Genomic DNA, 15,318 nt, shown 5'->3' on the forward strand with positions numbered 1-15,318 from the left:
TCTTCCACGGAGGCATTATTAGATCATGCTTTCAAATGCTTTCTAAATTTGAATCTGGTGTCAACACTCCTTTCAGCTGCATTCCACTGCATTGCTGTGAGGGTTTAGTGAAATAACACAGATAAAGTATCTGCCTTTTTTTAAACACGAAGTTCTGTATTTTTCTCTTTTCACTTACCATGTGCATTGGTCAGAGTCCTGGCAGGAATGGCATTCATACGGATGCTTCAGATGAAGGGCTATTTAGCAAAGGATGATTTACAGAGATGTGGACAAGTTTAAGGAAACCAACAAAGGATGTTGAGGCACCCAGCAGTTGGCAATAGCAGGAAGCTGTTACCACCCTTAGGATCAAGGGGGTAAGGGCGAAAAATGGTGGTCACACAGTCCAAGGGGAGGCTGCCCAGTGGAAGCTGCAGTCCTGGAGGCCCTGAGACAGGCAGAGAGTGGAGGAGACAGATCCCAGCCTCTCCTCCCAGCCTTCCGTCTTCTGCTGGTGTCTCCTGTTGGCTGAATCCAGCTTGGAGCCAGAGGGGAAGGGAGTTGGGGTGATGCGGAGCATGGGACCAACCTCCTGGGGTGCGGGGCAGGGCAGAGCATGATTCTGGAAGAACGAATGAAGAAAAACAGCCACATTATATGTGAGCACTATCCCATGTCATTAAATATCCCTGGACGCCGGGGTTTTTAACTGCTAAATAACATTTAATCATACGGTGGGACTACAAGTTATTATCAGTAGCAGTATGAAGGGACATTTGGAATGGCCCCTGTTCAATGAGTGTGATGGGCATCTTTGCCCATAATTATTTGTCAACATCTGCCATTTTACATGACTCAGTGGATGGGGCCTCTCCACAGGCCACAGGCTTGGAGAGTTCAGGCGAGAAACCCCAGAGGCCCAGCCTCGCTCCCAGCTGTCCCAAGAGGTCCCTGGAAACCATGATGTGCCATCAACTCCTACTTTCTTTGTCCAGTTACAAGGCAGAAGTAGCACCCAAAAGAACTGTTCTAGAGGAAAATGCAGGGCTGGGCCCAGGGCTGAGGGCTGAGGGATAAAAGTCTAACGGTGACAAAGGTGCCACTCCCTAGCAGGCTAGTAAAGCGAGGAGGCACTCCTAGCTCTCTGGGCTTCCATCAGCCCTTCTACCGGGGGCTCCTGCTGAGCCTGCCACGCCCTGGGCCACGGTGAGCTTGCTCCCCCTGCTGGCCAGACAGGGCATCTGCGGGAAACAGTGCCCAGCGGGCTCCTGCTGATCACAGGAATTGGCCACTCTGAGGATAGTCAATAGCATGCCCCCAGGCTCTGGTACCAGCCCCCTGAGAAGTTCCCACAGGGCTTTGAGCATCCAAGGGATGACATCCCCGGGATAGAGGACAATTTTGGTTAGAGCAGGAGCTCTGACACTATTGGAAATTTAAATTGGCATACATATCAAGAACCTTAAAATGTTCAATTCAGCCTCACCTCCTCCATGAAGCCTTCTGCAATCACACTCCCCCAACCACCCAGTGCAATCTTTATGCCCTTTTCCCTTGCTCCCATGGCATTTTTGCTTGTCTCTGACTCAGGTGAATAAGAAAAGTAACTTTATTTTGCATTAATTTTTACATTTTTATTTTGAACTCCAATTCCACCAAAAAGTGGTAGTAACTTAATTTTAGTCATTTCAGGGTTCTCTCCTGCCCTTTCCCTGGGATTATGTCCTAGAGCAAGGTGGGTGAACAAAGGAACTCTTATGTAGTGCCAAGACATAGGAGCCACCAATCCTCTTTGTCATCTGTCCTCATAAGCACCTTCTCACTCACTGCTGAGATGTTCCTGGGCAGCAGCCAGCAGCCAAGGAGTCCCCATGAGAGGCCCCACATTCCTGATGGTGGGACCCCTTCACTTGTTACATTGGTGAAACTGCCTTTGCAGTATTATAACTGAGGAGATGATGACAGTGAAAGAAATCAGACCTAACCGACTCCATCTTGCTTCTAACATTTAAGCTGTCCTTGTTCATTCCTGGGCATAGGCCAAACTAACTTTGGGAAGGAATTCAGTTCACGGTTTGACTATGAAACAAAATCAGTTCTTGCCTGGGGACCAGCCCGGCTTTGCAGGACCAACAAATTAGCTACAGGATGAGAAATTACATTTTGGGGGTCATGCAGCCTCCAGCTCCAAGAGTCTGAACCTCCCCAAATTGCTCCTGAGGATAACATCACTATTGTAAAACCTGAGATCCATGCTTGAGATATTTTGCAGACCCTGCATTCAATGGATCAGCTGAGAAACTAGACAGGTAATCTGACTCAGCCAGTTCTGCTATCCCACCCAGGAACAGAAGACAGCAAGAAAAGCTCACTTTGATCCTCTCTGATTCCATCTCCAATCTGACCAATCAGCACTCCCCACTTCCCAAGCCTTCCTATCTGCCAAATTATCTTTAAAAACTCTGATTTTAGTAATAATAGAGACTGACTTCAGTAATAATAAAACTCCCGGTCTCCCGCCCAGCTGGCTCTGTGTGAATTCCTCTTTCTCCATTGCAATTCTCCTGTCTTGATAAATCGGCTCTGTCCAGGCAGCTAGCAAGGTGAACCCATTGGGCGGTTACACTGGGATTCACTGGAGCCCCTCTGTGGCCTTGTCACTGCTCTGGGACACTGGACTTTCTGAAAGAACAGGTAAGGAGAGCTGTATTCAGCTCTCCGCACCCCACCCCCAACCGGGCTCCCCCGACCCCCTAGGGAGATGAGGGCCAGGCTCCCTCTGCTCTCAATCCCCTCAACCCACCCACGGTCCTGCCACCTCCCAGGGCCTCAGTTAGGAGGCAGGACCCAGAACCCGCTTTTCACCTTTTTCCCTTCACCCAGCCCCAGGAACCTTAGCCTGGGCTCAACTTCCTCTCTTTTGCTCCTGTTGTTTTCTCCTAGATCTTTTGTCCAAGCCCAAGTAACTTTCTGTTCCTCTACGGCTCTAGCAAGGCTTGGAAAACAAAAGCCAGGAAGCAACTACTTTTTTCTGCTTTCTGCTCTCATACCTCTTCCCTGGGGCAAAGGACACAGCAGCTTAAATAGGGAGAAAAAAGGAATAAAGGGAAAAGGAGGTTGGAGGGATGGGGAGGAATAACCTGCTGTTCCAGAACTACCAGGTCACCACACATTCCTGCCCTCCTGCTTCCACCTCTGTCCTTGGCTCTCCTGTCCCCAGGATCAGTCAGGCCTGTGGCGAGTCAGAGAAGAGAAGGCTGTGAGCCTTTTAGGGACAGCGTCCTCCCTGTGATCCCGGTTGCCAGCACAGGCCTGGCCTGAGGGAATTGCAAATGCATGCATGTAAAGATCTCAAAACAGGCAGAAAAAGCAAGGTTACCTATTCATGAAAGAGGCCGAGACAGCTGCAGAGAAAAACAAAGCCACGTGGATCTCCTAGGACAGAAATCTGCAGGAAAAACTGCCTTTAGTGAAGCGAGCACTTGCCTAGGAGCCAGGAGACCTACAAAATGGTGTTTCCATTTTACCATAGGCCAGGTCTTGTCATTGAATCTGGGAGGCAGAAGTAAAGAGAAAAGATCATGGCCTTTGCAGTTGATGCTGCCTTTGAAACATGGCCCGATGGTGGGTGCAACTGTGGGTAAGTTCTTAACCCTTAACCTTTCCATAAGTCTCATTTTTCTCATCTGCAAAGCAGAGAATCTCCCCATTGCAGTGTTGTGAGGATTAAAGGAGAATATATATCAGAAGACCTAACATAGTACCTGCCTGGCGTATGGAGATGGGGCATTCTCTCCACGTGGACAAGCTCGAGTTGACCATTGCTTTAAATGTCCCTGAAAGCCAAGGACAATGCCATGGGAACTCTCAGGCTCCCAACAAGAGTAAACTGAAAGAAACAATGATACCGGCCTCACCTTGAAAGTCACTGGCCTGCAGATTCCCATGGCACTCACCTTCCTGCTTGTTTCCTCCTACGATCCATGCCCCAAGTACACCCACCTCTTGTTCCCGTTCCTGTTTCCTGTTCTTCTTTCTTTCTGTTTCCTTTTAATTGCATTTATTTTATGCTGAATTTATTCCAGAGCCATACGTTTTTGTTTCTTTAGTTTCTTCTGCGATAACTTTTTCTTCTGGGCAACCTCCTCTTCTGGTTTAGGAACAATTTGTTCCTTTCAGTAAGGATGATCTCGATGTGGCAGGGAGAGCTCATGTGTGGGTTAATCAACCATGAGCTCTGTAAGTCTGGAGGGGCATTTTAGGTGCTTTATTCACCTGGATGTGCTCAATGACCAAAGAATCTACATCTAAATCCTTAAGTTCAGCATTGCTCTCTCCATTTTTAAGCTAGTGCAACAAAAACTCAGCATTGTTTTTGGACCACTGACCTTGTGTCCAGCCTCACTTCTTGGCCTGGGCACTACCAACTCCCCCATTGTAACGTCAGAATGGCACTGATATGGTCTGGCTCTGTGTCCCCATCCAAATCTCATCTTGAATTGTAATCTGAATTGTAATCCCCACGTGTTGGGGGAGTGACCTCGTGGTGAGACAGCCAGGTGGGAGGGGGTCCCTGGAAAAACTCCAACTGGCTTGCACCCTGGGGTGGAGCCTTGGGAAGTTCACTCCATTTGCAGTGGGGAGGAGCGCGGCCCCTCCTCTTCCTGTGTGGAACCTGGGATTCCAGCTGCAAGTGGGAAGCACTCTAGCAGGGACTCTAGCCTAGCAAGACAATGGAACCCTGTCTTACTCACCATTCAAATTGTCTGCGAGCCTGGGTTTTCATAGCTGTGGGACAAAGAGCCCTGTCTTCAGCAGGAAAAGTCCTGCCACAGCGGGAGGGGATTGGATCATGGGGGCAGTTCCCCCATGCTGTGCTTGTGATAGTGAATTCTCACGAGATCTGATGATTTTATACAGGGCTCTTCCCCCTTCGCTTGGAACTTCTTCCTGCCATCTTGTGAATAAGTCCTTGCTTCCCCTTCGCCTTCTGCCATGAACGTAAGTTTCCTGAGGCTTCTCCAGCCATGCTGAACTGTGTGAGTCAAACCTCTTTCCTTTATAAATTACCAAGTCTGGGGCAGTTCTTTATGGCAGTGTGAAAACGAACTAATACAGGTACACACTGTCTCTGTAAAGTGACATCGTTCAGACACTTCATGGCTTTTCGTATATGCACACCTTTGATGACCTGGGCAGTTTCACAAGTGTCCTCTTTTTTTGTTTGGAGACAGAGTCTCACTCTGTTACCGAGGCTGGAGTGCAGTGGCTCCGTGTTGGCTCACTGCAACCTCCGTCTCCTGGGTTCAAGCAATTCTCCTGCCTCAGCCTCCCAAGTAGCTGGGATTACAGGTGCCCACCACCATGCCTGGCTACTTTTTATATTTTTAGTACAGATGGGGTTTCACCATGTTGGCCAGGCTGGTCTCGAACTCCTGACCTCAGGTGATCCACCCACCTCGGCCTCCCAAAGTGCTGGGATCACAGGCGTGAGCCACCACGCCCAGCCTCACGAGTGTTCTTAAAGTGAACACCAAGATGGAAACATCTTGATTTGCAAGATTTAGTAGGGTTTTCTGGGTCAAATGAATAGCAAACCATTTTCACAGATCATCTCAAGCCACTTAGGAGAAGACCCCCATCTGCTGTTTCACTTCCATCCTAGGTTCCTCTTCACCCTGAAGTTTGGTCATTAGAACCAGTGAGCCAATAACTTGCTTCCTTACCTCCTGTTGTTCAGCCAGGATGTCTTGGCACCTGTGTGCAAGCTGCTGGGGCTCAGAAAATTATACCTCAAAGTATGGTGCTTCGGTGTGCTGAGCACTTTTAAATGAAAGGAAGTTGGAAGGCCTTAGAAGCGGTCTCAGAACCAAAGACTTTCTAGCCTTCTCTTGTTTCTTCCCCCACCTGTGCAGGGAGGGGATCTCTCTGAAGTTCCCTCCAGAAGGAACACTTTGACCCCCTTCCTAGGGATCTCATCAAATAACCGGAAAGATTAACCACGGGAGAAGAGAAAAGAATAAAAGTTGCTACCACACCCAGGCAGACTTTTCATCTGTTCTTCTGAGGGCTGCTCCAAGAGATTACCGGGGAGACTTTGCCTGCATAATAAGGCAACCTTTGTTCACCGTGAAGTTCCGCCCCTCACCTTCCTGCAAGTTGGCATCACCTCCCCTGGAGCTCAGAGGAACTTTATCCCAGGCTATTGTCTGTTTTTTAGGCGCATTCATTTCCCCTAAAAATAATTTATTATGCCTCAAAATTGCCCATGTTCCCCCACCTCCCTCTCCCCTATGAAGAGGGTGCTATTTAAGCTCCAGCCATCTGGCCCTTCTTTGAGCCTCATATTTTGTATGGCTCCTGTGCATACTTGCACATTCATACATTTGCATGCTTTTAATCTGTCTAGTATCGGTTCATTTCAGTGAACCTTCAGAGGGTGGAGGGGAAGCCCTCAGCGAGGTTGCTGTGAAGAGAGGGAGACAGAAAGCAAGGAATCCAGAGTGAGAGAGAGAGAGGAAGCGGAGGGAGCCACGACAGCACAGACAGAGGGGAGGGGTGAGGAATCAAGCAGTTTTCTGGGAAGGGGGTCCTGCAGTGCTTTAGGCAGAGGGAACAACATGTGCAAATATCTGGAGATAAGAAAGAATAGCCTGGATTTTTTTTTTTTTTTTTTTTTTTTTGAGATAGAGTCTCTCTGTTGCCCAGGCTGGAGTGCAGTGGCTCCATCTCAGCTCACTGTGACCTCCGCCTCTTAGGTTCAAGTGATGTGATTCTCCCGCCTCAGCCTCCTGAGCAGGCACACACCACCACGCCCTGGTAATTTTTATATTTTTAGTAGAGATGGGGTTTCACCATGTTGCCTGGGCTGATCTCAAATTCCTAGGCTTAAGTGACCCACAAGCCTTGGTCTCCCAAAGTGCTGGGATTACAGGCATGAGCCACAGCACCTGACCAAATAGCCTGTACTTCTACAGAGCTGGATCCCTAAAGCAGGCACATGTGGAGACGGGAAGTGGAGGCAGACCCTGACCCCGCAGTCCTGTTTAGGAGTTTGGTTCCGTGTTTTGTTGTGGTTCAATTCAAGGCAAGTTGAGTGTGACCAGCACCTCTGGGAACTGTACCTTTGGATCTCCTGAGGAAGCCAAGGTGTGCTGGAACTGTCAGCACCAGCCTGCAGCTGGTCAGCCAGGTCTGTGTCTGGCCATGTGAGAATTTCTCCAGGGCAGGGTGCTTCCCTCAGAGACCAGAGTAGCTGGAGAGACAATGGATTTCAGCAGCAGAGTGAAGGTAGAACAAAAGCTTCCAGACAAAGACGGGAAAACCCCTGTCCATTCTTCACAAGACCCTATACAATCTGGCTCCTTCCCCCACCTCCCTAACGTCATTTCCACTTCTCCCCCCCACCTCCCTGCTCCAACTTCAAATGTGCCAGGCCCGCTCCTGCCTCAGGGCCTCTGCCCTTGTCTCCCCTCTGCCTGGAATGCTCTTTCCCCGGATTTCCACTTGGTTCACTTCCTCTTTGCTCCATCGTCACCTTCTCAGTGTAGGCTGTCCTTGGCCACACTGTTGAGAAATGCATCTGCCCCCTATACCCAGCCCTTCCCATCCCTTGTCCCACTGCTGCCCTGCTCATCATCCTGGATGCTCTATAATGACTTATTCCTTGTTTATTGGCTGTGCCTCTCACTAGAATATAAGAGCAGGCATTTTTATCCATTGTGATTTCTCTAGGACCCAGAACAGAGCCTAACACAGAACAGATGTTCAATAAATGTGTGCTAATAAATGAAGGGTTGGTGGTAGAGATGTGGCAGGTCTGTGTGAAGCACTGCCCCCACACCGTGGTCACCATGAGGTCCGTGACAAATGATAATCCCAGCAATAGACCTTCTCCCCAGGTCTAGTCCTACTGGGGTTTACAGTACCCTCAATAATGACCTCAACAGCTGCCACCCAGCTACACTCTTCCCTTGGTTTTAGTTTAATCCCTGAGGACTGAGCTCTGCCCTCATGCTTTTGAACAGCTGGGATTTCTGAACACTGTCCCCATTCAGGCTGCCTACATCTCACTCATGCATTAATTCACTGCATGCCTCCTGGGCCAGGCCCTGTAGGATGGTCTGCAGCCAGAGATGAGATGGTCACAGCCCCTTGCGCCTCTCCCTGGTCTGGCTCACCCCTGAGGTCTGAGCTTGCCCACAGACTCAGGGCAGCTGCACACCTTTTGTTGGGTAAATCAAACAGTCCTAGGTTTCAGGCCAGGCTGGGCCATGCTCGCAGTGGGCCCCTGCAGAGCCAGTCCCTTCTTTTGCTGCTGAGGCTTCCCAAGGCCACACAGCTGGATGGGGGCAATGCCAGGACTCAAAGCAAGATGCACAGTCAAGGCCACTGCCATTTTTGCTACACACCACATAAACTCTGTAAATCCACTCTCAAAAGAGGATCAACTGTGTACAATTTACTACCCCAGGGTGCCGTGAACTTCAAAAAAATAACATATATGAGAGTGTTTACAAACTGATAAATATGTCTTACAAATCTGGACTTTTCCCCAGAGACTTGCGCTGTGACTTGTACACAGCGGGTGCTCACAAAATGCTTTTGGATTGGATTCTCAGCCCACAGCCCTCCCTGCATGGCGCTTCCTCCCCGCCTCTCTGCCCTTGCTCCATTTCCCATACCCCCCACCCACTCATCAGTCACTGAGCACTCCAGCGGACCAGGTGCCCAGCCAGGTGCCCAGGATGCAAGAAGGAAGGCCAGGCCCTGCCTGCGAGACATTCACAGCCCAGTTGGGAGAGACAGACAAGGAACCGGACAAAATGCAGTGTGAAAAGTACATGGCAGAGTGTGCCAGGCTGCCATGGGAACAGAGGGGAGGGCTTGTAACCACAAGAATGAAAACAGCTCCTTACATCTGTGCATTGCTTTCTGCTTTTCAAAGGGCTGGGTGTGAAAGGTGGGGGAGGGATAGAGAATGAAGACATGTCGTTTTCCCAGTCCCATTTGTCCACATTCCGGGGCTGTCACCTTCGTTGAGCTTATGCTCTTTCAATGGAAAAAAAAGGAAGGACACAAAGAGACTCTTTCCTACCCAGAAATGAAGCATTTTTAGCAGCTCTGTGTTGCACAATCATTGCCTGATGTTTGTTTTTCAGAAGGGCTTTGCTGTATCCACTGACGCTAAGCAAAGACCCAAGCATTAAAAATCTGCAGCACTGCCTCTCAGGAGCAGAATTCTCACCTCTGCTTAATAAGCCACTCCACATGTCCTTCTAGCTTAGTGCCCAAATGACATGAATTGTCCAATAGAGTAAGCAAGCCCTTGTGGTGGTTTGGCTCCTAAGTGTGGCATAGGAGCAGGCTGGGGTAGGTGATGCTGTGGTAACAACCCCCAAATCTGGGCCTTAAAAATACAGAGGCTTCTTTATTGTCCTGCCACAGGCCCATGAAGCAGTGGGCTCTGCTCCCCGCCATCCTCACCGGGAGCCCAAGGTCTGGGGCCCCATCAGGGGCACGTACAACAGAGAAGGGCACCTTGGCTCTCAAATGCTTTCATGGAGAAGTGACCCTGCGCATATCAAATCCACCGGCCAGAGCAGTCATGTGGCCACACCTACCTTCAAAGAGGCCAGGAGGAGGATGGGGACAGTGCCTGGCCAACAGCACTGTTGCACGCACAGGGTCCAGGGCAGAGCCCGTTCCTGCACTAAACTCCAGCCCTGCTGTCTCTGAGGGGCCCTAAGTCCCTACTAAGAGCTGACCCACTCTCCCTGCACCTCTGCTTCAGATACGCCGAGAATCTGGTGGGGGCAGTGAGTTAACATCACCCTTCTTTAGGCTGGACTTCCAAATGCTGCCTGAGGGGTGTGTGTGTGTAGGTGTGTGTGTGTGAGGTGTGAGGTGTGAGGTGAGTGGTGTGTGTGGAGGTATGGTGTGTATGTGTGTGTGTATGGTATACCGCACAGGTGTAGTATGTTGCACATGTGTGGTATGTGTGACGTGTATGTGGTATGTGTTTGTGTTGTGTGTGCATGGTATGTTGTGTGGTGTGTTTGTGTTGTGTGGCATGTTGCGCGTGTGTGGTATGTGTGAAGTGTGTGGCATGTGGTATGTGTATGTGGGATGTGTTTGTGTGTGGCATGTGTGTGGTGGGTATGTTGTGCGTGTGGTTATGTGTGGTGTGTGTGCCTATGTGTGATGTGTGTAATGTGTATGCGGTATGTGGTGTATGCGGTATGTGTTTGTGTGTGGTATGTTTCATCTGTGTGGTGTGTTTGTGTGTTGTGTGTGGGGTATGTGTGATGTGTGTGGTGTGTTTGTGTGTTGTCTGTGTGTGGGGTATGTTGTGTTTCTGTGGTGTTTGTGTTGTGTGTACAGTATGTTGCATGTGTGGTGTTTGTGTTTTATGTGTGTATGCCATGTTGCATGTGTGTGGTATGTTTGTGTTGTGTGTATGGTATGTGTGATGTGTGTGGTATGTGTGATGTGTATGTGATATATGTTGTGCATATATGGTTATGTGGTATGTGTATGCAGTATGTGTTTGTGTGCTCTGTGTGTGGTATGTTTGTGTATGGTATGTGTGATGTGTGTGGTATGTGTGATGTGTATGTGGTATGTGGTGTATGTGGTATGTGTTTGTGTGTTGTGTGATGTGTGTGGCTTGTGTGATGTGTATGTGATGTGTGGTATATGTGGTATGTTTGTGTGTTGTATGTGTTTGTGGCATGTGATGTGTGTGGTATGTGTGATGTGTAAGTGGTATTTTTGTGTGTGGTATGTGTGATGTGTATGTGGTATGTGGTGTATGTGGTATGTGTTTGTGTGTTGTGTGTGTGTGTGGCTTGTGTGATGTGTGTGGCTTGTGTGATGTGTATGTGATGTGTGTGGTATGTGTGATGTGTAAGTGGTATTTTTGTGTGTGGTATGTGTGATGTGTATGTGTGTCTTCTGTGACTCCAGCTGGTGGGCAGCGGTCATGTGGGTGGGTCACGTGGCACCCGCAGGAGCCCTTTGCTTCAGGTGTGGCTGAGGCCTTTTCCCTCAGAAGGGGCTGCATGGGCTTGAGAGGCTCTGCCCTCGGGTATTTAGAGAATGTTAGCCTCAGTGTTGGCTTCCCTAAAAGCAATGAATCTTGACCTCTAGGGCACACACGGGTCAGCTCAGAGAGAAGCTTGTGCAGACAGCAGCCTCTGGATCTTGCCTGTGGACGGTCTGAGTGGCTCCCAGGCCAGCCTGAGATTGCATTTAACAAGGGCCAGGTGGTGCAGACGCTCCTTCTCCAAAACCCGGCCCAACTTCACTCTGCATCTTCCTCTCCTCGGAGGAAGTTTTAGGAGAGACCGATCTTTAGCAGTGAGGCCTCTGGCCAGCTCTGTCATATGAGGACAGAACAGTGATCGCATGACTGAGATGCCCATTCAGGGCTCCTGGGTGCCCTGTGTGCTACTGCGTCAAACCCACTCCCCAAAAGCACCCTACTACAGGGCGGGGCACCCCAGGGTCTCCAGGGGGCTTTGCTGCTCCACAAAAGGGTGCTGCTGTGGCCCCTATCTCCTCACTGAGGCCACGGCCTTGACCTGTGACCCCCTACATCCTCACTGCGGACTCAATCTGGACAGGGAAACAGCACAGGCTTTACGTGCGGATGCCACAGGTCCCCATGCTGGCCCCACTGCCTACAGCCTTGTGTAGTGGACCTAACCTCTCTGAGCCACTGCTTTCCACATGGACCTGGGGACAAATCTCTGCCTTTTTTTTTTTTTTTTTGAGACAATCTCACTTTGTCACCCAGGCTGGAGTGCAGTGGCGTGATCTCGGCTCACTGCAACCTCTGCCTCCCGGGTTCAAGCGATTCTCCCACTTCAGCCTTCAGAGTAGCTGGGGTTACAGGTGCCACCACCACACCTGGCTAATTTTTGTACTTTTAGTAGAAACGGGGTTTCACCATGTTGGCCAGGCTGGTCTCAAACTCTTGACCTCAAGTGATCCACCTGCCTTGGCCTCCCAAAGTACTGGGATTACAGGCGTGAACCATCACACCCAGCCTACCTGTCTTTCTCTAAAGGATTCATGGTGGCTGAATGAGAAGGTGTGGAAACAGCCTGACGCACTGTGTGGAGAGGCTGGGATGTTGTTCCCTGAAAGAAGTTCCAGCATGGAGCTGGGCAGAACAGGCCAAAGGGAAGCTTCACCTCAGGTGAGGCACCAAAAGCCAACTCTGCCACCTCTGCGGAGGGCCACCCCAGCGCCAACCTCGTCATGGGTTGGTGGGAGCTGCTGCTCGCCTGGGAACATGGCCTGGGCTACACCTCACGGCTCCCTCCTCGGGCCACAGGCCTTCACGCTGGCTGGACCTCTCTAGCTGTGTCCAGGCTTTCTTCCTCCTGCCCTTTGCTGGGCTGTCAGTTCAGCCTTCCCCAGGTTAGTGCAACCTCTGAATAATTCAGCATATTTCCCCTTGCTCAACTGAAGATCTTAGGAGGCAAAACAAAATTGATTCATATGGATGCAAGCATTTTCCCAGCAGCTGCCACCAGCTCAGGCACAGATGGCTTCTGACACCCATTTGGCTGACAGGGAGAGCCTTAGGGCCGCATTCAAAATGGCTCCAACAGGAGTTGTTAGGAGGTAGAGGAAGTGAAGGGTCTCCAGGCTTAGGAGAGGGAGGCAGTGACAGGCCAGGATGGGAAGCTGTGGCCCAGCTCCCGAGTGGTCTTTGCATCTGTGACATCGGTTGTGCTTCCTCTGCAGGGGTGGAGTCCAGACTGCGAGGCTGGGCCATCTGCAGGGACCAGCACACGACAATCATGTGTCAGGACGTGGGCACGTGGCTCCGGACCTGGGGATCGGTGGCTGAGGGCAGCCTCCAGCTGCTGCCACAGCAATGTCACCAGGTGATGGGGACCTTTCAGCGGAGCCTAATCCAGAGGGGACAAGTCTGGGGTCTGCAGGCTTTGCCACAGCAGCCTCTCCCATGTGGCCCCCAGAGAAATGTGTGCTGAGCTGACCTTGACAGGGCAGGACCTCTGGGGACCCCCCACAGGCCGCACTCCCTTCCCTTATCTCACACGGGCCATGTGTCCAGCAAACACTTCCTGAACAGCGACATGGTCCAGTACTGGGAAGAAGAGGAGGATGTGGCCCACTGCTGCCCCTTACAGAGGTCCCAGCTGGCAGGGGCATCAGCAACATCAATAAAACCATACTGGGGGATTGAGAATGTTGTGTGGGGCAGTGCTGCCAACCCTGACTCACCTCACAGCCACCTGAGACATCTCCAAAAGTATCACCCTGGGCCAGCTCTAATTCAGTCACTGCTTGACAACTGCACCTTGGGCGATGACTGGTGAATGGAAACTATGCTGCGTTTCCTCAGGCTTTAACTCTGTGCCAGGCACTGTCCAAGGTGCTTCACAAATATTCACTCAAACCAACCCCAGGGGCTGGGCACTGTCATTATTCCCATTTACATATGAGGGAAGCTGAGGCACGGAGAAGCTCAGGAATGTGCCCAAAGCAGTGAGTTGCAGAGCCGGGATCTTAGCCTGGGTGGTCTGGCTCTGAGGCCAGAGGCTGCCTGGAGAGGCACCCACAAATCTGCCCCCCCGGCAAGGGCACCTCAGTGGACTCCAGGCTTCTAGGACTCTGATTCCAGGTCCTTCCTGCCTCAGAAAATCAACAAAGACATGCATGCTTCAGGCCTGCAGAGCTGCTCACAGCTGTGGAACCAGAAGGGCCTTCCCAATCTGCTGTGCTTAACTCTGAAGTGGACCAGCCAGGGACCTGGGAAAGTGAGGGTGTCCCTGCTGTGGGGGAAAAGGGCTAGGACTTTGGTCTTTCACATGTGGATAAAATTAGGGAAAACTCAACACTGACGTTGATTTCAGGTCTTGGAAAACTGAGCCAGTGAGCTGAAAGTGTCCACCTGATGGGGCTGGGTAAAAGCAAGCATAATTCCAGCCAGGCTGTGAGCCATCCATGCTTAACTAGCCAGCCAGCGTCAAGGTGTTAGACTCTGGCAGGTCTCATTTGATGATGACAGTGAAGTCTATAAACACGCAGGGTGTGATGATAGAGCAGTGACACTGCTGTCTGTGTGGCATGTGGACGCCGGCTCCCTCCCTCTCTCCACGTGGGCTCTGCTCTTCAGTTTGCTCCTCAGGCCCAGGCCCCAGCTTAGGCCCTGCAGCCTTTGTAATGCTTTCAGGGTTTGGCATGAGCACCCTGTCCTCACAGCCTGCTGGGGAGAGGGTAGGAGAGGTATGGGGTAGGGATGGGCTGTATTAGTTCATTCTCGCATTGTTATAAAGAACTACCTGAGACTGGGTAATTTATAAATAAAAGAGGTTTAACGGGCTCATGGTTCCACAGACTGTACAGGAAGCATGATGGCTTCTGGGGAGGCCTCAGGAAACTTACAAACATGGCGGAAGGTGAAGGGGAAGCAGGCACGTCCTACACAACTGGAGCAGGAAGGAGACAGCGAAGGGGAAAGTGCCACATACTTTTAAATAACCAGATTTCGTGAGAACTCCTGAGACAGCACCAGGGGGACAGTGCTAAACCGTTAGAAGCCACTCCCACGATCCAATCACCTCCCACGAGGCCCCATCTCCAACACTGGGGATTACAATTCAACATGAGATTTGGGCGGGGACACAGATTCGAACCATGTCATAGGTAATAACAAGAGTCTGGGTCCATTGCTATGACTTACCTTTGACCTCTAGCAGGGAGCAAGCCTTTTTGGGGAGCAAGGGCTCTAGGGGGCTGAGACTGGAAGAAATCCAAAGCTAGGGTGGCTCTGAGTCCAGGTGGCTCTGGACTTCTTACAAGCCAGTCCTCATCACTCCAATCCTCTGTTGTTATAATAGTAATAATATTCCTTATAGAATAATAATCCTTTATATTAAATTCTCTCTGTTCACATTACAGCGTGGTTTCAATCTCTTGGTTGGACCCTGATAAAGCCTACATAAACTATCTCATTCCTGGCTTTGTACAGGCTGTTCCCATGGCCAGTTTCACTTGCCTAAGTGAAGGTGGAGTGGTTAAGGGCACAGACATTAGAGCCAGACTGCCTGGGTTCAGTTCCCAAGCCCAGCACTGGCTGGTGAGAAGCCATTCGACCTCTTTATGCCTTGATTTCCCCACCTGTAAGATGGGGATAATAGGATTGTTGTGGAAATTTTATGAGTTCTTATATGTAAAGCACTTGGCACAAACTAAGTGTTAAATAAGTGTTTGGTATTATTGTTGTTGACTTCCTTCCATTCACTCGTAGGGGTTTCAGCAACAGGGTCACCTCTCCTGGGAAGCCCTCCCTGA

General features: G+C 50.5%; 1 pseudogene; it reads right to left on the minus strand.

Annotated features, from left to right (window-relative positions):
• Positions 1-4,058: 4,058 nt before the first annotated feature.
• LOC129031894 (large ribosomal subunit protein uL22-like) lies at positions 4,059-5,583 on the minus strand (annotated as a pseudogene).
• Positions 5,584-15,318: the final 9,735 nt, after the last annotated feature.

This window comes from Pongo pygmaeus, chromosome 11, assembly GCF_028885625.2.
Source record: "Pongo pygmaeus isolate AG05252 chromosome 11, NHGRI_mPonPyg2-v2.0_pri, whole genome shotgun sequence".
Classification (NCBI taxonomy): Eukaryota; Metazoa; Chordata; class Mammalia; order Primates; family Hominidae; genus Pongo; species Pongo pygmaeus.